The sequence below is a fragment of the Amblyomma mixtum genome, chromosome 6 (genome assembly GCF_055824585.1).
Source record: "Amblyomma mixtum isolate Tamu chromosome 6, ASM5582458v1, whole genome shotgun sequence".
Taxonomy (NCBI): domain Eukaryota; kingdom Metazoa; phylum Arthropoda; class Arachnida; order Ixodida; family Ixodidae; genus Amblyomma; species Amblyomma mixtum.
This window is the reverse complement of record NC_143017.1, coordinates 97,434,590-97,462,427: the sequence shown is the minus strand read 5'-3', so window position 1 is coordinate 97,462,427 and position 27,838 is coordinate 97,434,590. Positions and strand designations below refer to the sequence as shown.

The window sequence follows — 27,838 nt, the reverse complement described above, 5'->3', positions numbered from 1 at the left end:
GTTACAATATTTGTAACCATTCAGATCAACGATGTGGCCATTCTTTTCCTCCAATAGATTAATATCGTCAACGTCTCCTAACTCTTTATATCATCACTGAGGCCCTTAACTGGAACCTCTTTTTCTTCCCTGCATTTGTCCCGTCACCCTAGATAAACTACTGCTAGTCAAGTCCTTTTGCCGCCAATTGTTGCTGACGCTCAAACATGTCCTCTGCAAGTTGACTTAATTCTCTGCCGATTTGCTCCGGGATGTATCAGCATTCCTAACCTCCCCCCTTCTTGCCCGTTGTTGTTCTGTTGCACCTTTTTCTGACGTAGCCATTAATAAACGGGGGCTCTTCTAGATTTCTGAGATGTGTCTCGCAAAGAGAGTGCACACCTATTTAATTGTGCTTTAACCAATGTTCCATTCCTAACCATTTCGCTCTCTTCCAACCACCTTCCATGCATATGTAACTAATCCTGGTGTTGAATCACTGACTCCTTCTGTGCGTCATCGGTGGCGTGACAAACGTTACGAAGTGACAGACAAGTGTCCCCATTGTGGTGCTGCGCCCGACCAGTGTGATGAAAAACACTTGCTGTGGACTTGCCTGGCTACAGCTTCCGTGAGACGACGTTTACTAAGAAAGGTTGGCCTGCGATGGGACGTTGCAGACGACTATACCAAGTGGACTCTAGATAATCGCTATATCACGAACTTTTGCCGCTTTTTAAGCGAGGCTTGTTTGCACTCCTTTTTATAACTCTCTTTTCTTTTTCATTATGCCTGATGGCAAACAGCTCGAATAAAAAAAAAAAAAAAGAATCACTGACGTCTCGACTGCCCTCTTGTGGGGTGTCTGGGAGGCGCGACGAGCCTGCATTTTCTATTGTCGGATACAACTCAAGAACGGAGCAGCAAATGCTGCCCCTCAATGGAAGCCCTCCGGCCAATAGCGGAAGACCCGTTCTCCTGACGTCGCGATTAATCGCCTAGCTTGAAACTGCAGGAGACTAACAAGTGCGTCCGTTAAATGGGATTAGCTTCGACGTCATCACAATCGCTTTCTTGAGCTGTGTCTGACTATAAGCTAAGCGGTTTTCATCGACCCTTTGCCTATTTACCTCGTTTCAAGGTGCCTTCATTACAGACATCAAGCATGCTGCGGTAAAATATTGGGTTGGTTGACATGGTTCGCAGCTGAATTTTCTTCAAAACTTGTCCTCCGCGCACACGGGTCATTAATTTAAAAGCTGCATAGCAACAAACTTGGAGTCCCCTTTACAAATTTTTTTATACAGTCTACACATTGTCCATAGAATTCTGTCTATAAAGTCCATAGACTCTCTATAGACCAATCCTATAGAACAGTCTACAGGCAATACAAATGCTGTAGGCAGTCTGTACAAACTCTATAGCTTTATGGCCATAAACTTTCAGCAAACTTTTGTTTATAGACAGTCGATAGACTATGAATAGACAGAAATAAATATCTATAGGAAGGCGATAGAGTCTATAAGATGTCTATAGACTGTCTATAGACCATTTTTATAAGGGCAGGATCTTAGCGCATACCAAGAAGGAACGGCAAATTAGGAGCAAGCTTTACTCCAAGGGCTCCATTTTGCTCGCCTCGAAGAGGACCTATTAGTGCATAATCAGTGCCCTCAAAATGTACGAGTGAGCACCTTGAATTTGCTGCCACCCGTAACTTAAATTTGCCCTAAATTTTTCCAGCGTTGATGCATAAAACAGCATAAAAAATCGCAATTTTTAGGTAATGCCGTATAAAAATTGAAAATATACTTTCTAAAGAATGTACCTTGCCAGAAAGACTTATATCGGAATTATGCAAACATTTTTATCGCATTTAGAACGCACAAAGTTTCAAGCACAGTAAAATTTCGCGAAGAATTAAGCGAAAAGTAAACAAAATAGCTTACAAAGTGTGATTCATTACGAGACTTTCTGATTTAATCACCATAGCAAGCATGGTTTAATGGTTTACAGAAATTTTATGTTTATTCTCGCTGCGAAGGTAGGGAAAAATTCTTAAAATTCTAAAGTTTCTAAACCGCGCATTTTTCAGATAAATAAAAAATTCAGGACCTAAAGTGAAGTTTTCTTTCGAAAGTTTATAAAGTCATTTTTTTTGTATATCAAAACAAATTCACCTCAGTGAAGTGTCAGCGCCTGACGAGAATATTTCCACGTTCCGCGTGCACTCAAACAAAACAGATTAGACTAGGGAATCACCATTTTACCCATTATGATACCTGCGTGAAGCAAGACAGGCAGATCCAAGTGCTGAAGGCAAGTCATTACCGCTGAATATGAGGTTAAAAAATTTCTCAGACAATGCCAACGAAGAAAGGTCATATTTCTTGTCAAAACCAGTCCGAACTGCAAAATAACTGACAATGTGCAAGTTAAGACGCAAAATGTACTATTTATTTTTATTTATTTATTTAGGAATACTGCAGACTCCTGGAGTCCAAGCAGGAGTGGGAAACACATGAATAATACCAAAAATACAAAATAAAGTCAAAGAAAAAAGTCATACATTCAAACTTTTCAAAGCAGCAATGAATTCCACTTCGTCAGGAGAATCGACAACATTCTGAGGCAGCTTATTCCAGTCGGACCCAGTCGTAAGAAAATAGGAATATTTAAATGAATCGATGCAAGCCTGGTATTCTTTTAAGATTTTCCCGTGGTTAAACCGTGTGTTAGCTCGGGGTGCAGGGGTAAGGTAGAGAGTCTTGTTTATTTTTGTCTTATTATTGTACAGGAGGTACAAGAACTTAAGCCTGTATTCTGTGCGTCTGTATTGGAGGGTCTGAAGATCCAAGAGATTAATCATCTGTGTTACGCTATCTGTTCGTCTGTAGCGGTTGCAAATAAAACGGACGGCCATTCTCTGTACCTTTTCCAACTTATCTATATTTTTTTTGGTGTAGGAGTCCCATTTGCATGAGGCATACTCCAAAATCGGTCTAACCAGGGATTTGTATGCAGTGAGCTTCACCTGTGTTGGGGCTGTCGCCAATTTTCTTCGAATCCCCCATAAGGCCTTACGTGCGGTACAACATATATTGTCAATATGTTTGTTCCAGGTTAAAGTTGATGTTATTGTGACTCCTAGATATTTTACAGCTGATACTTCGTTAATTACATCCCCGCCAAAACTGTATGTGTGAGCTAATGTTTGCTTCTTGTTTGAAACACGAAGAACAGAGCATTTTTTTTATATTCAGAGCCATTTCCCACTTTTCGCACCAGGTGTAAATATTGCCAAGATTCGCGTTAAGGAGTTCTTGATCGTGTGGTGACCTGACCGTTGTGTACACAACACAATCGTCCGCAATAAGTTTAACTACTATTCCAGGGTCTATCTCGGTAACAATATCATTGATATAAATAAGGAACAAAACCGGGCCCAGGACAGACCCCTGGGGTACACCTGATGTCACTGGAAGGCTATCTGAAGAACTATAGTATGTTTAGGTCTGATACAAACTCTCAAAGGTAGTGTGGATCGCAACTGAAGCTCACCACTGTATGCTAGAGTGAATCCATGGGACAAATGCAGCGCGACAACGTTGTTCCTTTAAACCCAAATTCAGCACACAGTGCACAAATGTAAGTGTCACAGTTCAACGTTTTCTTTTCCTTCATTACTTCCTAGTGTGTTTTTTGGGCGACGATCAATGTGCACCTTCACTCTCTCCTTTATAACTAAATGAATGAAGGAATGAATGAATGATTGAAAAGAAGATAAAAGCAAACACTTCTCAACTCAGAAGATTGTGCGTCTGTTTTGAGAGCTTGAAATTCTTCCTCCGGGCCAAACTAATCGACGAATGAATTGTATGTTGGTAAAGCACAAGAAGTAATTAATAAGCCGCACTGTTGTCAAAACGGGAGAACTTTACGCCCTTAATATGATCTGACAGGCGGGTACTTGAAGAGGAGACGTGTTCAAGTGTGCGGTACTTTAAAAGCGCTGTTTTTTACCACACTGAAGCCACGTGCGTTACCTCATCCTTTTTTATGCGTCCTGCTTGGCTTTCTTACTTCACAGCCACGCATGAACACAAACATGACATAAGACGCTCTTGAACGCGATGCAACACCCAGGCCTAAGGAAGTCGCGCATTGCATGAATGCGAGCTAAAAAAAAAAAAACGAGGACAGGGAAGCGAACGATGCCAAGCCAATCCTAAAAGTGGCCTTTATGCGAACGAAATTTACCGCTTTTCACTCAACGGCAGCCTTTCTCGGAGGAGCCTTATCGTTTCTCGCGGGCTTGCTCTCGAAACGTGATCGTGTAATGGCATGCACTGGTCTTTGTCCTGAACTCTTTTACGTGGACTCGGGTGTTTGGCCGCTGCCATCGGAGCCGCTGAGGGACGAAAAGCTGCATGCCGGCATTTTATAGGAAGGCGTTCATGCGACCGACAGCTTGAAACACAACCCCGGCAATGGCGTTAGGCCTAGTGCGAAAACAAGTGCTTATGCCACACGAATGACGATGAGTTCAGCATCATAATTACGTGAGTTCATTGAGTTCATTGCAGTAGTCGATATGACCACTTTCAGTAAACTGCTGCGATAAGAAATTAGCCTCACGGAAATAAAAAATTCTTCAATTTTAAAACATTTCAGGCCGAGACGACGACAAATTATAGCGCGCCCTATCAACAATGCTGACAATGTAGAGGCTTGGGTGAGTTGGGAGTAGTCTCCTTTTGGGTCCTTGCCTTGTTCGCGCGGTTTTAAAAATGACAATGCTGAACCCATGGAAGAGCTTTTGCGAGACGACAGCCTCTGAAAAGCACAGCACAAAAACGTGCGTTGTTTGCCCGGTACCTCATTTTTTATTTCATTCAAAAGTATTTATGGGATCTCCAGTACGAAGTCCAGGGCATAGGAAAATTTTCTATTTATGGTTGCCGCTTATACATCTACTCAGCTCATGCCTTTCTGGTTCCCATCACGAAAGCCAGAAGGGTCCGGCGTACACTTCCTGGAAAGAGTACAAAACGTCTAAAAGGCATCGTTTTGCATGGAAACAAAAACTAAGAAAGCTGAATGCGTTCGAAATACAAAAGTTATACCTAGAATGAACGCCTTGAGGTAGAAAAAGCGCAACCTAAGGATGTTGTGCAGGGGGGAGTGCGAAATTGGGCACGAAAGAATGGCCTAAGTTCACTGCTCACTTTATAACAAACTTGAAAAAAAAAATCCAAGATAAACGCCGAAACTTCTTCCATGCGATCAATTCACATCGATCGAGAACTTGTGGGTTTGTTGTTTGCTGCAGTATGGATGTCTGGGAATGCTGACTGAGTATTTCCTAGTTCCCGAGGCTAAAGCGTTGCAAGGAAGAGTAGACGAATCAATAATAAAAGCAATACAGGAACTAAGCGACAGATATGAGGCAAGAAGTGCGATACGTGTTCTTATAGTTCTTCACCTCAAAGTTACGGACAGCTTCTTTAGACAGATAAATATAGAGAGAGCTGTTTTGGTTTGGTTTATGGGGTTTAACGTCCCAAAGCGACTGAGGCTATGAGAGACGCCGTAGTGGAGGGCTCAGGAAATTTCGACCACCTGGGGTTCTTTAACGTGCACTGACATCGCACAGTACACGGGCCTCGAATTTCTCCTCCAAAGAAATTCAGCCGCCGCGGCCGGGATCGAACCCGCGTCTTTCGGGCCAGCAGCCGAGCACCATAGCCACTGGGCCACCACGGCGGCTAGAGAGAGCTGTTTTATTGAACAGCGTGAATGTAACGTTCAGTATACCAGCGTGTCGTTGACTAAGGTGAGCTTGACCTCCGGCTGTGCCGACGAAAGCCAGGCACTTCAGGAAGGGTTATTAAGGTTAATTAGGTAAACGATGAAGGAATGAACAGGGGAAGAGAACAGGAGAAAAGACAGTGTTCTAGATTAGCAGAAGGAACAGGGCGGTTGAGGCAGGACGGAATCGACGAAGGATGTGAGCTTGAGCAGCGTAATCAGTGCATGACGACGCGGTAAGTGTTGAGATAAAATTCCGAGTTTCTGGAAGTGTTTCCTTGAAGGTTAGTTGGTATCTCAGTTTGACCAGGGGATCAGAGATGCCCAGCTGTGAAAATCGTGCCCAGGGCGATAAGATGCTAACACCCGGTGCGCGAGCGTTATGGTGCAAAAACTGTACAAAGAAAAATTGAAAAAAAAAAACTAAGGGAAAAGGAAACAAAAATGAAAAAAGCAGCGGAAACAGTGGGCCGGGCTTAGGCGTATGGCCTGGCAATCTGCTGGTGTGCATTGTGCACGTTTTACTAACCAGTCCCTAATGAATGAATGAATCAATAATTGACACGTGCCTCCTGGCGCTTTCGACACAGCTGGTGCACTTCGTGGTGGGATTTCTGCACCATCTACCCACCACGTTACCTCACCAGACTCGCTTTTAAAGCAGCACCCCCACGCTATCGTCACCAGTGGGCACGGTTAGCTAGGTATAAGCACCTTGCCTGACAAGCTGCTCTTCTGCCTTGTAGAAGCTTGGTATTCATAGTTTTGAGTACTAAAAGTGACTGCCACTGTCTTCTGGTTCTGCTGTGCCCGCAGCACGCTCTTATGCGAATAATTTTATAAGTGAAAACTGTTGCTCTTCCGTGACCTTCGGGATCCCGGTCGACGGATAGACACACTGCGGAGGAAGACTACTTCTGCAGTGTGGTTTTGATTGGTGGCAATAAATGTTATCTCTCCCTGCGAGGATGTTCGAATGAATCCCTGTCCTAACTTTGGCAACGACACTCATGACATGTTGAAACTATTGCTGGCCGGTCAAAATGAGCCCAAGACTAAAGCGACGGCAGTGGGGAAACAACAGGAGACCATAGAAAAACTTATGACTTCATTTTAAGGTTTTCTGACTTGAAAAGCAGGCAAAAAGGATTGAAACTTTTATACAAACGATATAGAGGCTCCCGCAGAAAAAAAAAAACATTTAGCAGACAGAAGCAAATGCTCAAATTTGCTTACTTGTGGAGTAGAGGAGGTATCTGGAGAAACTGAGGCTTACCATGAGAGAAAGGTTTTTAATTGATGATTTTTTAAATAAACTTAATATTTCAAGCAATTCTGTGGGAAGACAACAAAGGATTGGTAAAGAGGGAGCGAAGCGGCCTATGATTATATTCTATAATGAAAAGCAAAAAATATTGTCAAACTTGGGAAAGTAGCAATACATAACGATTTTTAATGCGACACACTTAGAAACGTTAACTGCTGTGGGATAACGCGAAAGCTTCAAAAAGAACGCCGAAAAAATATACTGGACAATCAGACGTCTGATGCGACAGTTCTGCAAAAGCAGATGGATTTACCCTCGATGATTGCTTTGATGCTTTCTGTCTAATGAATGATTTTGCTCTAAGCCGAGGCTTCACACACATGGCAGAATTTTTCTAGAGGTTAACCACATAACGAGGGCATGCCAGAGAATAAGCGTGGTACTCGTTATACCAAACTCGAGTGCGGAGCAATGGGAGGGAGTGCTCTCCAGCGATCGCCGAGTCGACCAAGTAGGTCTGATTCGGCGAGCACAACTGGCAGCAACATCCAGCGGGGCCCTGGACTAAAGGCAACCGACCGTAGTTCAAGAAGATGGACGAAGCTATCTGAAGACAGCAGAAGGCCAGCCAATCTAGAGCTTAATAATGTTTTTCACTCACTCACTCACTCACTCTAGAGGGTAAGGGTGGGCGGAGGTGGGTGGGTGAGAGTGGCTGGGTGGTGGGTGGTGCTCCTGGAGGGTTGAGATGGGTGGGCAGCTTTCTACCCACAAGGGTGGGATGGAGAGGTGGCTTGTGAGTGGTTCTTCAGAAGGGCAGCTGCCTTTTTTAGTGCGGCTTTAAATTCGATTTTCGCCGTCACTTTTTTCTTCGGCTGCTGCGTGGGCTTCTAGTTGGTGGAGGTCTTGTGTAAATGCGTGACAGTAATTCGATTGCTGCGATGTCTGTGCGAGCTAGGCTACAGATAGACGCCGCCATATTCGCACTGTGACACAAGTACTGCCTACGCAGTAAGAGGTGACTAATAAATGACAAGCTGAGAATCGGCGGAATGCTGTGCACGTGGGATGATAGCAAAAACGAGAGTCCGATTTGGTAGTCATCTCAGTTTTCAAAGCGAAGCTTGATTTGCGCTGCCTCGTGTAGCGCGCATATTGTTATAAATAAATCAGAAACTTTGAAAGCTATCATTTTAATTTATAACCCTCACGTCTTTATAACAGAAAGTTGACTGCGAGATGATATTGATGATGAAGTGGTTTTTTCGTGTTCTATTAACATGTTCCGCAGCGATAGAGCAGCATGTGGAAAGCTAGTGGCGATCCTGGTGAAGCATAGTATGACGCGCTCACTTTGCAACAAGTGGATAACTATGATAGTCATGCAGTCTTTACAGCTGTCGAACGGGGTAAATAGTTCTTATTACTCGTCATGTATAACACACTAAATTCCCATCCTCAATTCTTACGTGATCTGGTCGGCCACTTGGAATAAATTCTTCATGATAAAATACTCCTTCATGAATTTAATCTGCCAGGAGTCGACTGGGACTGTGCTTTACTTGCAAGACTGTGTGAATGTTTCACATTTATGTGACATTATGCTCATTCTTCATATACAGCAGTTAGTTAAACAACCAACGTGCATACAAATAGATCTTCAACCATTCCCGTCGACCTTTTTTTTCAGCCAGACAATGAAATGTTTCCGACTATTGCATTGTGATCCTTCGCGTCTCATTCAAGTAATGGATGACGAGCAGTCTGCAAACATTTATTTTTGGGAAAGGTTTCTCGCTGGCTAATGGTGAAACTGTGCTAGATCACACCGGTTTATGCCTTGAGAAGCTTCGCGGAACCAGCGTTGATAAACTGTAGAATAAATTCAAAGAAATTTGTGCATACTGCACTGAAAATTATAGTCCTATTGCAAAGAAAACATCCAAACAAACTTCTCGCATCACGCGAAAGATCTCGCATCTTAAATGCCTGAAGCGAGGAGGCGCCTGTCGAAAAACAGCTCAATTAAATCGGGTTAACCTCCCTAGTGCCTTACGGAATGCTACACAAAGTTATTGTCAGTACACCCTTTTAGACTGTATTGGGTACTCGACGCAAAAGTTAGTTTTGGAAATTTTTTTAAGAAAATAAAAAAAAAACTATTACCTGCACATTACATGACATTGCGCTCCTCGCTGAGAAGTCGAAAATCTCTAAATGTCTAATCGCCATTCTAGAAGTGTGTGTTTGAAACCTTTTTTAAACGATATTGTTTGGTTACCTGGAGTTATTTCCACGCAGTTAAACCCCAAAACTGAAGCGTGTGCTGTACATGATGAGATACCAACCGTGTTTTTCGGTGTTATACAGAGACCATCTAAGATGTCCTTGTTGCTAATTTTTTCTAGGTCGTAAGCAACTGGAAACCTTCCACCTAACTGAAAAAAAGCGCGCATTGTGCACGTGTTGAAAAAACTTGATGCTGCCTTAATTACTAATTACCGTCCAATGTCATTACCTCCCACGTGTTGCAAACTTGCTGAACATAATATGGCTAACGGCATACCTACATTTGCAATTCTTAGCATAATTGTTACTCCTCTTCAGCACGGGTTTGCAAAAGGCTATTTTATGGTCACCCAGCTCACCTCTGTCATCCATAGCTTCGCAAATGTGCTCAACAGCTGTGGCCAGGTGGATGTAATCTTCTTAGATTTTAGGAAACCTATTAACCTCTTTTCTCACGCCGATCTAATTTACAAATTACAACAAATTCCGCCATCTAACTTCGTATTTCTTTGGATCTATTCTTACCTTTCTAACCACACACAGTTTTATGTATTGGTGGTTGCTGTTTCAGCCACCTACAAGTTACTTCAGGCGTCCCACAGGGAAGCGCCTAAGGACCATTGATGTTTCTGATATACGTATATTAATGATCTTACTAACGTTATAACCGAACCTATGCAAATTATCTATTCGATGGTTATTGAAGCCATCAAAATTGAAAGTTCTGGGAACACATGCATCAGCAAACCATTATTATCGCTCACAGAAAAAGAGTTGATCGCCCTCTGATTTTTTACGGGTGCAAATAAAGTTATTTTATTATCATCGTCATCAGGTATCTTAGACACAAGTGAGCCCTAATTCACCCACTTTCATGCCTAAGATGGACGACATAACCATGGTGAAATTATAAGCTTCCATGGTGATTCCCTTTTGTTTCTAAGAACATTTACAGAATAAAAGCAGTGTTCTTTCAATAAACATTCGAGTTGTTAGTAGCGCTGTCTCCTGTCCACTTTGTTGCTTTGTCTCCATCATTCTGCGCAAGATATTCCGCAAAATGTGTACCAACTAGCCTGCAAGAATGATCTCGCACATACCAGAGATTTCACCCTTTCCATGAACAGTTTCGGAATGAAATCTGCTCCCGAAAAAGAGAGTGTTTGCGCCCAATTCTTCATCTGCTATAGTGCGCATCTTGTGAAACCTATTTAGATCATACTTTCCCTGCACTGTTTCGTGCATTGTGCCACAAACTTTGCAACTGGATGTTCGGTGCTTGCTTTTGAATATGTGTTGTCTTCCCGTTTAGTAACGGTAACAGTTGTCTCGTATTATGACAGATTTGATGTTTTTGTTTGCGCTCTTCTTTAGCCGTTGGGTTTGCAAATAACCACCTAAAAGGCGTGCCCAAGCACTCGCCTAAGCGGTCAGTGATTGCATGATGTGGAATCTTCAGTGCAAGAACCGTGGGCCAGTATTTTTTCAAGAAATATCCAACTGCCAACTCTTATGATGAAAGCATGCTGAGAAGCGCTTTCGAGGAGTTCACTGAACAGCTCTCCGAAATTACGCTCTGAGAAATGTGTTGCCAACACCTGGAACTCCGGCGCATGCAAGCTCACATGGCGAGGAAAGACTGAACGAAACATTTGGCTACTCACACTGGGTAGGATGCGAGTCCTGTCTCATGGCCTTAGTGACCTCCGGCTCTAACATCCTCAATTTTTCTTTTCTCCGGGGCTACGCAAAGAACCAGGTGTACGACACAGAAACCAGCTAGCGTGGATGACTTAAAACGAAGAATCGCCACCATATGAGCACAGATTAAAGCTGCGATGCTGAAATGGGTGTTGGAGTCCATTCGAAATCGCCTAGTGATGTGAGTATGCATTAACGGGTGGCATTTTGGTTTGGTTTGATTTATAAGATTTAACGTCCCAAAGCGACTTAGGCTATGAGGGACGCCGTAGTGAAGGGCTCCGATTAACTTCCACCACTTGGGGTTCTTTAGCGTGCACTCAAATCACACAGTACACGGGCCTCTAGCATTTCACCTTCATCGAAATTCAACCGCCGCGGCGGGGATCGAGCCCGCGTATTCCGGGTCAGCAGGCGAACCCGTAACCACCGAGCCACCGCGACGGCTTGGTTGGTATTTTGAACAACTGCTTGAATCGCCGTAAGCAGTGCTCCACACGGATGAAGTTACATATCCTTCGTTTCTGTTGGATATTAGGTTAAGCCGGCATAGAATTAAATGACTGTATATCATGCGTCTTTTGGAAAAGAAAAGCACGGAAACGTTTATTTGAGCTATGAGAAGAAAATTTATTTTCCCTCAGTCACTGATGTTGAATGTCCATGAACGTTGCTCATTCAACTTCATAGTCTACACGGGTGCGAATACGAATCTTTGTTCTTGTGGCTACATGACAAGTCTCAGTTGTATATTACGCAACAATTATTTGGTGAGGACGGGCATAAGGCGCCAACTGGCCATTAGCTGCATAGAAGGCGTATACTAATATTGGCAAAAATTACGTCCTCTATAATATTAAAACATATTTTTAGGTGTCATGACCGTCCACACGTCCAAATTGTTCTGATCAACACAAAAGCGCCGAGCCAAACAAAAAACAAAAACGGCAGTGACGGTGCAGATTTTGCGCCTCTACGCGGCGCAGTCTCTGGGTAGCTGACGAATGCGCGCAAGGATGGCCGCGATAACCTAGTGCCTTCTAGAAAGAAAAGGCATCTGTACTCCTCCTGTGATGTCATGCACCTTGCCGGCTCCACCCTACCGCAGCACGAATGTAGCACACAAAGCCCAAAAAGAGAATATCACCAAAATCTTGGCAGTCGTCGTTTCTTGAGCACTCGGTTTTAAATTCATGCCGTAATATTGTTAACCGGACAAAGTGTGTAACGTCACAGCAGGAGTGCAGAGGTGTCTTCTTTCTAGGAGGCACCGGATAACACCGTTCGGCGATTAACCACTTACACATTACGCCGCAAGTGTAACGCACAGCAAGGGCGGAGAGCTGGTGCCGGAGAGCTCCTGCGGTTCCGTTTTCAACCAGAGTGAAACTGCAGACCTCGTCACATTGCAGCATACATTGCGAGCTTTTTCTCGTATTTCTTTTGTTTAGATGGATTATTTGGAAGCTTTTCTCCATTTCTGCTATTTCAGTATGGCCTAAAAGTGCATAGGTAGAGCGTTAATTAACTAGTTAGCAAGTGACCGGCGCCACTGAAGTGAAGGTGAACTAGATTCAAGGATTCGAATGTACGAAGCTGGTAGGTGGAGCATGCCGAATGCTTTTGCGCTGGTTTTTAAAATGGTGAAGCAATTGTCAGTTACAGCAGCGGTGATCTTCAGCTTTTTCAGGCTTCTCTTCACCGACTCGAAGAGTAGCGGCGAAGCACATGATGACGTCACTGCTGCTGAAGTTTCAGATGTCCGCTGCCTTCTCCCAAACCTGCCGTGCGACGTCCGGTGCTGCCAAGTAGCGGTTCGAAAGCATTACCTTCAGAGGTGTTGGTTCCCTTCCTCTGCATGACCAACGTTTATGCGTTAGAGATGAACCGGCGCCATAGACGACATCATCATAAGCCCTCCAGTTTTACCCAGAGCTGTGTGTTGCACAGAAGCCTGAACGCCGCCGCGGCTTTATTCGATGCTGACGTCATTTCAAACGCTGACACAAACAAAGACTTCGCAACCTTTACCTGCAAGTTCGACATGCTAGATCCATTCAAGCTCGTCGTTTACCTTCAATGTTGCCCTTTAGTGCCACCTTGGTTACTCCACAACTCCAGCAAGCGCTGTTTTTTTTTAAAGTTCCATGCAGCTAAACAAAATCACCTTGCATACACCGCCTTGCAAACTTTAACAAGGATCTCAGAACGGCTGTTATGAAGCTCACAACTGAAAATAATGCAAACCGTAAATCCGCACGATGCAAAAGTAGAAAATATAGTGTGAATACCAGAGCAAAAGAGGCAGCTGCAGTGCTCACAGCAACTAGAAAACGAGAAAAAAAGAGGAAGGGAACCAAGAGGCAGCGCACTGAACACGACGAAAAATGAGAGCCAGACGTTTGCTTTACATTTCAAAGATCGGCGGCCTGGTGCGGAAACCAATGACTTCGTTTCATTGAATATCACGTCGCACACCGTTGCGGGAACTTTCTGTAAATACGCCGTAAACATATCCCTCTTATAAGATTTTTTTTTTTTTGCAGTGACTGCATTTAACATATTAAGGTCTAGAGAATATGAAGACCTGAAACAACTAACTCTAACCCTTTGTGCGTTGCTTTTCAGACTTGATGAATTCGAAGGAGTTTTTATTTTCGCGCTATAGCAACGCTTCGTTTATAAAGTAAAGAGCCCTACATAGGGCTAGAAGTACCAAGTATATAACTTTAACTTAAATAACTTGCACCAAGACGTCAGTGGGCCAGCGCCTTCGCATTTTACCTTAAACGATATGCTGTCGCTGGGGCCGGAATCGAACCCGCAGTCTTTATGCTGAATTTATGCTGCATTCGATTATACCGGGTGTTTCACCTAAAGAGTTCTGCAATTTTTAAAAATAGGCTTTGGGAGAAAGAAGAGCGTTTTTTTTTTGCATAGCATTGTCAGTAGTGTAGTACATCAGAATACAGCTAAGATCTGCAAAATAGCAGGCTGGTTAAATAATTTTGAATAGTTAACTTTTTATATAGTATCATTAGTCTCTCTAGTTAGGAACAAGCGCATATCCCACTGTAATTAATATCTATATAGCTTTTTAGAACTTAGAGAACGCGGTTACCCTCGGCGCTGTGGCCCAACAAATTTCGGCTATTTCGACAAGCTACGAGCACTGGTGAGGTTGCTTTGCCTGCAAGCTTCTCAGAAGCGCATGTATTTTGTAACGATTCAGGAAAAATTTGTTCGGGCACAGTGACAAGGATAACTTTTTAGTTTACCGCTCAATATTAGCTAAGCATACTATTTAGCACTTCTGAGCTGTATTCGGATGTGGTACAGCGCTGACAATGCTACGCCAAAAAAAGCCTATAACTCAAAAAGCCAATTTTAAAACTTACAGAACAGCCTAGGTCATACACCAAGTTTTGTACGTACACGGCGATCAAAACTTTAACGTAGCATGAGAGAAAAAATTAATTTCACCATCACATTTGCATGCAGCATGGAATATGTTAATGCAGCCTAATTCTGAGGGGGGGGGGGGGGGGGGGGGGGGGGCAGTTCACATTGTGCACCGCCAAACCTCAAAACCTCAACGAATACGCCTTGAACGCAGAGAAATTTCTTGGTCCAAGTAACGTTTCACAAACATACGACTGTAGATGTACGCTCGTTTCTTACCTTGGCTGGAACTAGCTCATGACCTGTAAGCTGGAGATCATCGCACGCAAACTCCAAAATATAGAATGCAGCATGAGGTGGTCTCTGTCGTACAGGTCATGAGCTAGATCCAGACAATTTTCATGTAGTTGCTGTTTTATTGGTGGAGGTGGCGCATCGTTGGTTGGAGGGCGAACGAGGGTGAACACTTCTACAAACAGGAGATAGCCAACCATAATTGAGTGCTTGTATCGTGCGCAGCGTAAAAATTGGTTTAAAAAAGTTTACAATTACGATTCCTCAGTAATCCGTTTGACAAAGCAAGCTATCGCACGCTTTACGACGTGAAATTCGTGGCGTCATACTGGCGTCCGTTTCATGTCTTTTTCTGACTTCTTATTTTCTTCCCGCGGCTAACTTCGGTGGGGCTTTCTCGCAGTTCAACCAATCAAGAGCGTCAGCTAGTCACATAGTCTGCAAGCGAAGAACGCGCTTCCACCGCTGCCCGTTAGCAGAGACGTCACGACGCAGCGTCACGTGACCGATACTGGTCACTCACGAGCAGTTGAATGTTCGCGGTGACGCCGCGGCGCTGTGCTACGGCCGGATCACGTGATGTGAACAGACTGACCATTCATGCCACTGCGCGAGCGCCGATGGATTACGCGGGAATTATCAACGAACAGCTGCGTAGTAAAACTCCCTGAACCTTTCACCGTCCTTCGCTGTGAAGAATGTTCAGCAAAAGCGTCACAGTGCATTCCTCCCCCCCTCCACGCCCCTTGACAACCCACACACTTGCTGGGTGCCACATTTTTCATTGAGGCGAATTCCCCAGGCTGTCGTTTGAAAAGCGCGTCTCTTCGGGGCCATGCCTTCGTGCAATGCACAGCCAGTACAAAAACCCAACGTAAAGACAAAGGGCGTGATCCCGTCTGGCATCTTGATTCACTTTTTGTCCTTCTGTCTTCATTTATTTGGGGTATTTATATTTTAGCTGCCCTCATTTCTGGCCCTGGTACATGAACGAAAAAGCGCTCAGTAGCGTGCGATATGTGCTGTTTCCGTTAGAAATCTCAAGACAAATCACTTGAGGGGCCTTTCCTTTCCCCTCGTTCAAACTAATACTATGTGCTTTGCTTTGTGCGCTGTGTCAACGCTAACTTTATAAACTCTTCTTCGGGGCAACTGCTTGAACGCCTAATTAGGAGGAAACACAGTCAAGTGCCCCAAGGACTGAACGAGCTAGTTTAACCTCTGCTCCTTCGTTAAACTCGCCGTGAAGCCTCGACGCTCGGCTGATGCACTGTTGCTTGACGAAAAAATAAAACATATAATCACTCCACTGCCCTGCTTTAGGCATTTCGCTGACAGCGTCCCCGACGTAAACCTTTTAATTTGTTTTGTTTGTAACCATGCGTGCAAGAGTACGCGCGGGCAATTGGCTTTGTTGCAGTACACATCATTCTTACAGAAAAGCAGTCTTTACAAAAGAAAGCAGACAGGTACGTTTGTTTAGTTCGGGTACTTTTACAACCCCTCGCACTTGCCTTTTTCTTTTAGACTGTGCTATAACTGGCGACAGGAACACCCGCAACAAACTGCCAGACTTTTTGCTTCAAGCGCCTCTCCAACCCCGAAATTCCGCCCACCAGAGAGAGCAGTTACTCCAAGTCTCTGGTTGGGCACCATTCTGCGCAGCTCGTACATACCAGTTTGCCCATTTCGGGTGCTTTCTGCATCCACTTCACTTTCAGTATTAAAGATGAAATGGCATTAAAAAAAATTAGGACCGTTCAGGGTGTTCAGAGCAGGAACAAAACTCGAAGACGCAACTAGCTAAAGACGCAGTACATTTCTCTATTCACAACTGCTCCTAAAGAGATTATAATACATATACCCTGAGAGCACGCACGATTTGTGAACGTGCCATTAAAAAGGGGCACAAATACACTGGGTATGTTCACTATTTTTACCCAGCCCTTTCTCGCTGATAGCCTCAGCACGTACATAAGTCTATATAAGTGCGAAGCACGATGAGCCCACCAACGCGAGATGAGGTGGTGGAGAACGGATGGTACCATATATCTTTCTCGAATGCTAATAGCTTTTACTTTATTAATATTCACATTTCTTATAATTAATTTTGATTAGAGCGGCTTCTTCTGGATTCTTAAGTGTGTCCCTGAAACTGCTCATTAGTTACTGCAATTAGTTATATGCACCCAGGTATTTTTTCTCTGAGCATCATAAAAAGATAGTCGAAAGGTTATCGAATAAATTGCCTGGAACGGAATTCCTAGGTTGACATCGCAGGTCAGAAATGGTTCTTGCACTTGATGCAACATACCCATGACCTCCGGGAATTCAATCAATCGTCTCGTCAGTGCCAGTAATTGCTGTAATGATAATAATTTTGTATAGTTCTCGTGCGTCTTGTTCCTGCGTAGCGTTGGTGTCAGCGAAGTTGATCATAAATGCCCTTTCACCAATGAAATGCACCACACAGTATAGAGCTTTCTAATGTCCACACAAAAAAACGCTGCCTTAAATGCCAGGACCATGGTTGCCTATTTTACCAACACAGCCGCCGGTATGACTTGTTTTCATGTAAATATTTCTGAGGAATTCACAAAGCATTTCTTTAATAATGTGAAACTATTACACCAAGGTTTTTTTTCTTTATAAAATGCTAGTGAAACAATTTGGGGCATATATATGACAGAAACTAGGACACCTGTCGGCTATGCGCTGAAAGGACGTGTACTCTCTTTTTTTTCCAAAACAGTAGTTTAGCTAGTCCTTTCGTAGCTCCTTTATTTATTTACCTTTGGCATTGCAGTTCCTATGCTAACGGTTTGCTCTTTTTAACTGACAATCCGTCTGCGCTGCCTGCTCAACTTAGTATAATTCTTTTCTTCTAATGCTAAATACAAATGCACTGGCGGGCAGAATCACATTTGCGCGCCACGAACCGCAGGCACTTCAGCATATAATCGTGTTATTTTCATACGCATAGCGAAGAACACCCACAACGAATCCCGGCGAACTCCGAAAGAGTTCACGGTATTCAAGAGCAGTTAATGATCTGCGCTGTTGTGCGTACTTCTACGCCCTTTGAAGTTTGGTGGCGTTGTTCATATCACGACTTTCAGAATAATTCTCCGCTTTGCTTTTCTCAAGCCTTTGACGTGATGAGAAACTCCCCAGTCGTGACAGAATGCGCTCTTCCTTTTTTCTCTACCAGTTAAACCAGCCAAGGCGCATTTGTGAGTTCCCCACGAAGAAAGGCCTTCATCATCCTTTACTTCTGCGTATCGCACGTCCAAGTCGCGGGAAAAAGGGCCAAGAAAATCTCGGGTTGCATAAACAAAACGGGCGACGCAGTAGTTCACGCATGAGTATTTTGCGAGCGCGAACTCTGGCGCGGTGGAGAAAAAAATAAACCTCCAATAAGAGGAGGCAAAACTCGCCAAGACAAGCGCAAGCCGCTTCGCGATTGGACGACGCCCCCGCGGTCGCGCACCAATAGCCAGGACCGAGCATGGTCACGTGCCGCGGTGACGTCGTGCTCGCCGAGACGGCCGTACCTCGCCTGTGTTGGTATAAAACGAGTTCGGAAGGCCCGTGCAAAACTTGGACGGCACCCGGCGCGACCAGTGCCAAGCGGGGGCAAGAGACGCCACTACATCGGAGAAGAGGAAACGCGGCGCCATCTCTCGGCGAACGATAGAGCTCCGGAGTGTTTTATTCCCTTTCGGGCCACCTCGCTCGAAACCTCCACGCCGCCTCAGGAAGCTGTGAGTGAAAGTTCGTTCCTATGCGTGTTTACTTATTCGACGGGTTGAATGTCCCGTCGCTGATAGTGAGTACAACATATCCATAAGGAGAGCGTAATAACTTTCATCCACTCTTGATAGCTTCGTAAAGTCTAATTAGTAGGAAATAAAGAGGGTCATTAAGCTTAACAATTCACCTCGAATAATGAAGCTTATCATCGAATTTTCCAGGTAATGATCGAAGGACTCAATGTTGCGTTGATAGAAAGACGATGCCCAAAGCCTCTTAGTGGATGATGCTCAAAGCGTATCTCCTATTTCGTCCTTGCCCTCAGTGCATTATCGCAACGCATTAACCCAACAAGAGGAGCTTGGGGACAGGTTCTCTGGACGCACAGGTTGAGCTTGCTGTAAGCGAGATGCTGGACCGGGTTTGCGTAAACAGGTTTCTCGTTCTCATCGCCATGGTCCCAGGCTATTTGGACAAAGTTTAGTGCGTTCCCAATCGGGTCGCCTTTAACGAAACGAAATTCTGAGAGAGTGAGTTCGGTTTTAATAAACCACAAGTTCCCGTTCTTGCTTGTTGTCCGAGTAGGTTCAATCATATCAATGGTCTTGAAGCAGCACAAAGAATGGTGTGAAGGCTCGCGCTCTTAGCTAAAATAATATGCCTGAAGGCGAAAGTCTCTTCAAATGCAGAAATGTGTGGCAGAGCCGTGCTTGAAATGAGAGTCAGCGAGAAACATGGCGAAAAAAAATGTGTACGCTTTCAAAAATCTACTCTCAGTTAATATATCTATTGACTTACAGACAACAGGAGAATCAGCATACTGGAGGCAGTTTGCTCGCAATATTTATTAGGTTACTGTTTTTGTTTAAGCTGCGCGTGAGAAAAAAAATGAATAAAGTTACAATAACATCAGTTTTTGTTTCAATGGAAATTAACTAACGTTGATCACAAAAATGCATCCTTCCTGTTTCAATTCAAGTTATGATCTTGGTAGCATATGCTCAAGAACTTCGCAAAAGAGCTACGTAGATGAGATTGTTGAGCAGGTTTTTCGAAAACGTAAGTGTATAACCTTTTTTACTTTGAATGCGATTCCGAGCAGAACATGTAATCTGCCTAATGTTTCAAATGGATGGTTTCACTCTGGTCCTTTGTAGGTTTCACCTCTGGTTTCACCGGCCTTTGTTAATACATTTCCAATATTTAAATTTTTTCCTACGCTGCTTGATATCTATGCATTTTGACTGATCGCGTGTGGACTTCGATAACGAAATTGAACCAAGCTGAGGTATTGGTCACGTCAAAAATTCAGAACAGAAGCAAAAAACGCAAAAAAAGAAAATCAGAAAGCAGGCGTGCGTTTCTGAAATATTTTCAACACTTCATTACCCAGTGACAGAAAACTTACCAGCTGCTAGCAGTCTAATGCATAATCTAACGTACAACTTGCCAGAAAACATTATCGCTTAACTATCGCTCATAACGTTATCGCTTTTCTTCGAGAGGCCTCGTATAGATCGCGCAAGCAATTAGATACCTTTCGCGCATTCATCAGCTTTATTTTCCAAAAAAAAAAAAGAACTCTGGACAGATCCTCACAGTCTTCAAGACTGAACAGTGCAGCGAACTAATTATAAGCACGATCTCACTTTCTACAATGCTTATGATGAATTGTTGCGATGCTGTGGAGGAGCCTATATGACCAGAAGTCTCACAACGAAACCTAAAATTCCGCCTCCGGATAAATTGAGCTCCATTGTTCTACAACAAATTTTCTATTCTTCTTGAATAAGAAATATAAATGTGATTTATGGAGCAGATTAAAGTTTGCAGCACTTAAGCCGATAGAAAATGTTTTAAAGTCGTGATTAATATCTAGCTCTTAATAAAAAAAAACAGAAAAGTATGTGCAACCTAAATGCGTATAGTAAAGCTTCTTATGCAGGGTTCGTACTGTACGCAACAAAAGTCACATTCTACGCACTTGTGTCCCAAACTTATAGCCCTTTCGATCTACGTTCAGTTGCAAGCTTGTTTAAAGTCGATGACTCAAAGCTGGCACAGATAACACCCTCTCATCAGGGGCCAGCTAAGATGGCAGGCGAAGAAAGCCTTCCACTAAAGATTGCACTGCAGTGGGTCTGAGCCTGGGTTTGAAAAACAAATGTGCTTAAGCGCTTTGGAGTGTTGTCAGATATACTCTGTAACCGTTCTCAAAACCTCTGTTTGTGTTTCCTTAAGTACCTTCACAAACGGCTTAGTGCAGGCAACGGACGAATATTTTGTAGCTGAGCGTGTGCGCGAGTACTCTACAAAACCAATTAAGGCACGCGGGTGTTACATGCTAATTAACACTGATTAAAACTCAGCTCAAGTGTCCTCTGAATGTTGCTGCCTGTAAGGTAGAAACTTTTGACCTAATGCTAAAGCGGGAAGGAAGGCAAGGAAAGCCTGAAAGAAATTTTATTTACTTATAAATGATTCGTGATAAATAATATTTGGCGCAATAACAAAATATAGTTGATAATGTTCTACCTCAAATTGAAAAAAAAAAAATGTTCCTGACTTGCAACACAAAAGATAAGGGACCGGTGGTTATGGTGACAGAGCAAGCTCTATATAGTTAACACGGCGATTGATGCCAGCGTCAGTGAATGAGGTGGATTGATAAGGTTATAAAATGTTATGCTACAGTTGGCCGCAATGGGCGGGCACAGGATTTGACTATAGTTTCAGATCATTACCACAGGCCTCAGTTTGCAGTGGATTTCACTAGGATCTTCATGACTAAGACGGTGATTGTTCGAAACACCCAATCGCGTACGGGAGGCTTAGGTGTCCTCATGGAAGCGGCAGTTCATGTCGCCACCATATCATTGACCACCCAATAATTTGCTGTCAAGGATATAAATATTCAATATTTGCTCATCAAACTAGCTAAGCAACTGACTGTCTGAATCTCATGAATAGTAGTTGTTTGTCTATTAGCACAAAGAGAAACTCTCTGTCCGCTTTCAGAACGCCATCTAGGTTTTTTCAGTCTTAGCTCTGTTCAGCCGTGGTTCGCGAAAATTCGATTAGCATGGTTCATTTATTTTTATTATGGAAGCTTTATTTACTGGGGGGGGGGGGCAAGAAAATGTCATATGCTTTGTGAAATAATCAGCCGTGTGTATTCGCCAAGGCCGGCATTCATGCATGTCAATACCTGTCATTCAAAGCGCGCTCAACGATGTCAACGTGCTTCCCATTCTCCTCAGGCCGATGGAGTGGAAAGAGCCGGCCTTAACCGACATAACACCAAGAAACACTCTATTCGATTTTTCATCTTATTAAAAAGTCGGTTCTATGATTCTTTCTTGTTAAGGTGGTGTTTGTATGGCAGCAAGGAACGCATTTAATGCAGAGAAAACTGAATTTACAATTTTTTTATTTAAATTGCATGTACCCAAAGAATTAAGACAAGGCTGTCCTCTGTCACCGCTGCTGCTCATGCTTTGTACAGGTAAATATAGAAGGAAAGCTACAAAGAGAACTGTAGGTTATAAAATCTGCCGTAAAGATTAGGCGGAAATGTCGTAAAGCAGTGGCTTCCCGGTTTAGTGTATATGGACAATATTGTACTTTTAGCGGATAGCAGGAAGATTTGCAAACTCTGGTTAATTCTTGTGGAGACGAAGAAGGCGTTCTAGACTTCACTTTTAGGCGAATTAAGTCACGTCTGATGATTTTTAACGATTCAGCTCATAAGCTGCTTACATTACAAGACCACTAAAAGACCCATAGTGGCAAAATACAAATATCTCGTGGTATGATTAAACGAACGACAGATATACATGGCAAAAGGCTGAAGAGATGACGGGATAATAAAACAAAGGGCATTATGGGGTACATCAAGTATGGAATACTGAGAGGTAGTTGGAAAGGAATAATGGTGCCAGGGTTTACTTTCGGGACAGCGGGTTTGTGCCTAAGGCCAGAAGTTAAGTCGAGATTAAAAATACATTAGAGAGCTGTTGGATGATTAGCGCTATGTTACCAAGGCAAACCCACAAGCGTGGTAGTACAGGTGAATATGGGCTTGGTGAGCACCGTTCAAAGCACAGGAAGCTCAGAGTAACATATTTTATGAAGAATGCCTGAAGAAATTGGACGACAACAGGTGGGCAGCTAAGGTGTGTAATTAATTATACAGAAAAAGCATGGCGTAAAAATGACGGAAATGGACTACGGAACTAACTTGTAAGTATGCAGGAAACAAAGGGGAAGAAATAAAAAGCTTTAAACAACAGATAAAAAGCGCAGAAGGTAAAAACTGGATAAATTCAATGGAGAAAAGCAGATGTAGAATTATATCGAAATTGGAAAAGGCAGATCAGGAAGGAATTGTTCTATAACAACTAGAGGAAGTACCCTATTCTTTGAAGCAACATCAGGGTGTCTTAGAAAGCGCAGCTGCAAAAAGAAATTCAACCAAGAAGATGACGCATATGCAGTGTGTGGTAAATCTGTAGAAACAATTATACATCTTATACTCGATTGTGATGGTATCCATCACGATGTCGATGCAGACACACTCACTCTTCCTGAAGCCGTAGGGCTTATTGTCAGTGAGTACAATGCATCACAGAGTGTATAACAGAAGGAGGTCCCGAAGCGGAAATCTGTAGCGGGACATCTTGCCAGAAAATAGATATACTTGTAAACATTAGCTATCCAAGGAATTAACAACTATTACATCGAAATAACAAACAATAATCGCAATAACAATTACTAAACATCAATAAAAGAGCAACAAGAACATTTAAAAAGAAATAATGACCAAGCAAGAAAATATTACATAGTGATGTTTTTTGCTGGAGGAAAAAAAAATCTAGATATATATGAAAGAACGTAACGACCGTTTGATGAAGTATGCAAAGTGGGCTGTTAACGGTGAAGGGTAGGCTGTTCCAGTGGTTAATTGCTGGAAGTTCAACAGCCTGTTTACCGTAGTTAGCACGTACTTTTGGTAGTAGAAAGCTATGGTGTAGAGAAAATCACGTGATATTGGGATTATTTAGGCCAGTTTTACCGACAATATAAAGCAAATTACTCTTAGAGAAGAAATGAAACACAGTGATTCTCAAGATAAATTTAATTATCAAATTAACCGGAAGAATATGCAGTTCACTGAAAAGTGGAGTGACATGAGCAGTATAACGATTATTTGTGATGAATCGAAAAGCTTGATTTTGAACGCGTTCTAGAGAAGAGCGATGAGTCTGGTACGTAAAACCCCAGGAACTAATACAGTAATTGAAATGACTGTGTATAAAGGCATAAAGCGAGATTAGGGTTGGGGTGCTGAAGTAGTTACTTGCTGTTGGAATAACCCGTAGGCTATATGAAGTATTTACTTTAAATTGTTTGATATTACCAGTAAACTTCAAAAATGAGATAACAATGGTCATGTGAATGAAGCTGCGGGGGAAGTTTGCAAAAATTGATTGGAAGATTGGTAGCTAAAAAGCAGAGAGGTAACATATGGTTAGAAGTGTAGGACTGATAATTTATTCTAAGAAAATTGCGAATTTATAGACCGATGTATAACACCGTAAAAATAAATAAAACAAAAGCCGAGCGTGGTGGAAACTGCCAGCACTCTGTCTTAAAGGGGTAGCTCCTATCTTTCACCCACGCGTCTACCGCGGAAATTTCGAATGTTTCGTACATCTCATAAATTTTCTATTGCCGTCGGAAATAGCTGGTATAGGATAAGGCAGCATGTACATAGATCATATTTAGGAGCGAAGAGTGAAAGTCGGCCATGATAATGACCACTTTCGCGCAGAAGCTCTCCAGACTCTCTATTTTTCTCAAAATTACAAGTTTAAGATACCCTCATTGATTTAGGAGGTGTTCCATCACTAATGGCTGGCAACAAATAGCGCTATTTGCTGATTTCCAGGAAAGCCGGGTGTTTTTGTAACCTATGGCTGGAAGCCGGTAGAGACAGTTCCACCTCATTTCGCTACCCTGCTCCTTCGCAACAGATATCAAGATTAATACTTGCGAAACCAGCACTACAACAGAGCACTGTACTCCTGTTAAAAAATTTTAGCGTCACAATGAAACTTCAATAGCAAGATGCGCTCTTGAACCTACTGATAGGCTTGTGGCTTTGCCGATAAATCGCGATGAATTGATCGGGAATCACCTCTTCAGTCAGAAAATCTTTCATTTCTTTTATCTTCGGGCGACATAAAAAGGTGTAGGAAAGTCTAAATGGCACCGACAACTCATCGCCATAACGCGCCAGTCACCGTCAAACCTCGAAAAATGTGCATGACAGAGCCCAGAATATTGTTAATTAAAGCCGAGTGACTAGACAAAAAAAAATAAAAGGACCACGTTTGTGCTTATTCAAGAGACTAGGAAGAAGAGCAGTTTTCAAAACTCGCAGCACTACAGAATACCTTCATGGTCATGTTAAACACCTATTCCAGCTTGCCGTCAAATAAGCAGGTCCTCGGTTGGAGCAGTTGAAGTTTGAGTATTTACTTTAGAATAGAAACTTAACCTCGAGCATGCGAATCATTTAAAAATATTTCCTTAAATGGGAGCTTAAGTGTAAGAAAAATGCCTCTGAATAAAGGAAAATATCCTGCTCCACATGCACCACACACGTTCTTCACACTGCACTGATGTTCACGAGAACAGGGTGTTTTGCCTAAGATTTTACACAATTTTTAAAAATAAGCTTTTTGAGTTAGAAGAGCGCTTGTTTCGGCCTAGCATTATCAGCAGTGCAGCACATCGTAATACAGCAAGGTGTGCTAACTAGCAGGCTGATTAACTAACATTGAATATTAACTTCCTAGCTATTACTGTTCGCCTCCTAAGTTATCAAGAGGTGTGTACCTTACCGTAAGTAATATCAATGTCAGCTTTTAGAATTCCGAAAACGCGGTTACCCGCGGTGCTGTGGCACAACAAATTTTGCCTATTTCGACGGGTTGCGCGCACAGAAGGGGATGTTTTGCCTGCAAGCTTCTGGAAAGCGCATGTATTTTGGCACGATGTAGCCAAAATTTGATGGGCCAGGGAGCCGAGAGTAACCGCGTTTTCGAAATTCTAGAAACTGATATGGATATCACTTGCAGTTGACTACACGCCTGTGAAAAATTGGCCGTGGTTTGACCAATGGTCATCCCGAGCAGAATGGCGGAAGCAACAACGCGGCAATCGCAGCGGCGGCGGCATCTCAGGGGCACTTTGACTGTATAACATGCGTAGAGGCGAAAGAGTTTTGCGCACAACTTTGACTGCCTCTGCGGCACTGGTGACGTCACCACTGGATGACGTCACACATAATTAAGTACTAATTACTAAGTAATGACAAATTACTAATTAATGGCTAATTACTTGCTAATCATTAAAAAGAATTTGAGGGGGCACTTTGGCTCTCTAAAGTGCTGCGAGGCGAAAGCGTTTCCTGGCGTACTGTCTTTTTCTTTTTTGTCATATATTTTTTATTTTTATTTCTTTTCTTAACTTTATTTTCTTTAATTTACTTTTTTCTCATTTTTTTTCAATGAAACTCATGCATTCACTAGATGCGCCTTTATTCATGCTCAAACCCTGAGCCTTGGTGGCGGATTGGTAGCGTCTCCACTTCAAAGGCCCTGGTTCGATTCCCAGCTTCAACACAGTTTTTTTTTTTTTAAGTAGTGACGCCGAAACGCGGACACACTTGCTAACATTCCTTGGTCACGACAGTATAAGGCGTTAAAGGCTTTCGCCTTAATACTAATTAACTGCTAATTAATGACGCTTAAGCTTCGCCTTCATAAGTGCGAAGCGACAGCGTGTTGGGCTGCCAGGGAGTCCACGGAACGCCACCCCCACCACCCGTTCGGCGCGATGCCTTGCTCTTTGAACACAAGGCTTTTTGAGGAAAGTAAATGGCGCAGTGATTCTCTGTCATCTCTGTGGACACCTGAACATCACCGTACAGGAAGGGAGGAAGTGGGAGTGAAAGAAGAAAATGAAAATTGTATTTGAGGAAAGGAAATTAAACAGTAACTGTTTCACTCTCGCTCCTCGCGCATGCGCAGTTGGGGCTCTCCGGGGATACGCGAAATTGCTCACACCTAGCGTAGTGTTGCTTCCGCAACAATAGTTAAGGAGCCCAACGGTAATAGTTAAAAAGTTAATTATTCAATACTCGTTAACCACCTTGCTAGTTAGTGCGTCTTAGCTGTATTCTGATGTACTACACCACTGACAATGCCACGGTGGAAAAAGTGCTCTTCGAACTCAAAAAGCCTATTTTTAAAAACTGTGTAAACTCATAGATGAAACACCCTGTATAGTCGAGGAAGGCTTATGATGTCAACTAAAAAACAAAGTACAACCAGCGGCGTCGTTTGAACTCGAGGTGTCCTATCGCCACTCTCTATGCCCACTGCGCCTATGCACACCCCGGGCGCATTGGTGATGCAGAACTCAGACCAATTAATTTGCAACCCAGCAGTCGCGCGGATCATAGATGACACGCCTTCCCCCTTCAAAATCCAATCTTCTTCGGAATGTACAGCTGCACGGTTTTTCTAGGAGCACTTCGTTCCGAAATTGCATTGCTCGCCCGAACATCTAACTTGGCAATCTTCTTTTTTTTTTTTCCTGAGCCCTCATCCTGCGCCCGCCTCTAAAAACTGATAAGCGCAACCTAGAAGGCATCGAAGCCCACACAGGGCGCCGAGCTAAAGCTCTGTAATGACGCGAAGACCAGCCGGCGTCGTCAGCATATCCCCTCCTTCCCCGGCGCGAAAAGGATACTAGTGATCCGAACGAGTGCTTTGACAAACCCGCGCTCCGTCGCAGGCACAGCAATCTCAGGACGGTGCGAGCTGCAAATCCGTATCGGAATGAGAATTGCTTTGCGATAGATGACGATGTGATCCCAATCCTGTCGTAGCGAGAACCCAAACAGGGCTTCATTTAGCACGATTTCTGGGGGCTGAAATTCGAGCTAGGTGTCGCGCGACACACGGGGCATATTTGTACGGGGTGCATAATTAATTGCTCACATCAACAATTGAGGGGAGTCGAAGTTCAGCTCGCTTCCAGCAACTGCCCCACCTCGAACCCCCCTCATATACAACACCTTGAAAGCTACTGAGCAGATATCATTGAAACGGAACATTATGTGAGGTGTTAGACAACACGAACGTTACAGTCTTTATGCGTCACAAGGTTTCTATCACCCTTTCTACTGCATCGGAACCAATATGCTTGAGCAGGACTAGCTGCCCTGTATTTAACACATAGTAGAAACACAGTTAGTGGAAGTGCTTT

General features: G+C 43.3%; 1 protein-coding gene across 1 annotated transcript in view; it reads left to right on the top strand.

The window, feature by feature from the left end:
* The first annotated feature begins 18,337 nt into the window (after window positions 1–18,337).
* The window catches only part of LOC149339786 (RYamide neuropeptides-like), a 70,236-nt gene continuing 60,735 nt past the window's right edge, over window positions 18,338–27,838 (top strand). The window contains exon 1 of the mRNA XM_089550574.1: window positions 18,338–18,507. The gene's annotated coding sequence lies outside the window, so the exon portion shown is untranslated. The remainder of the gene's footprint in view (window positions 18,508–27,838) is intronic.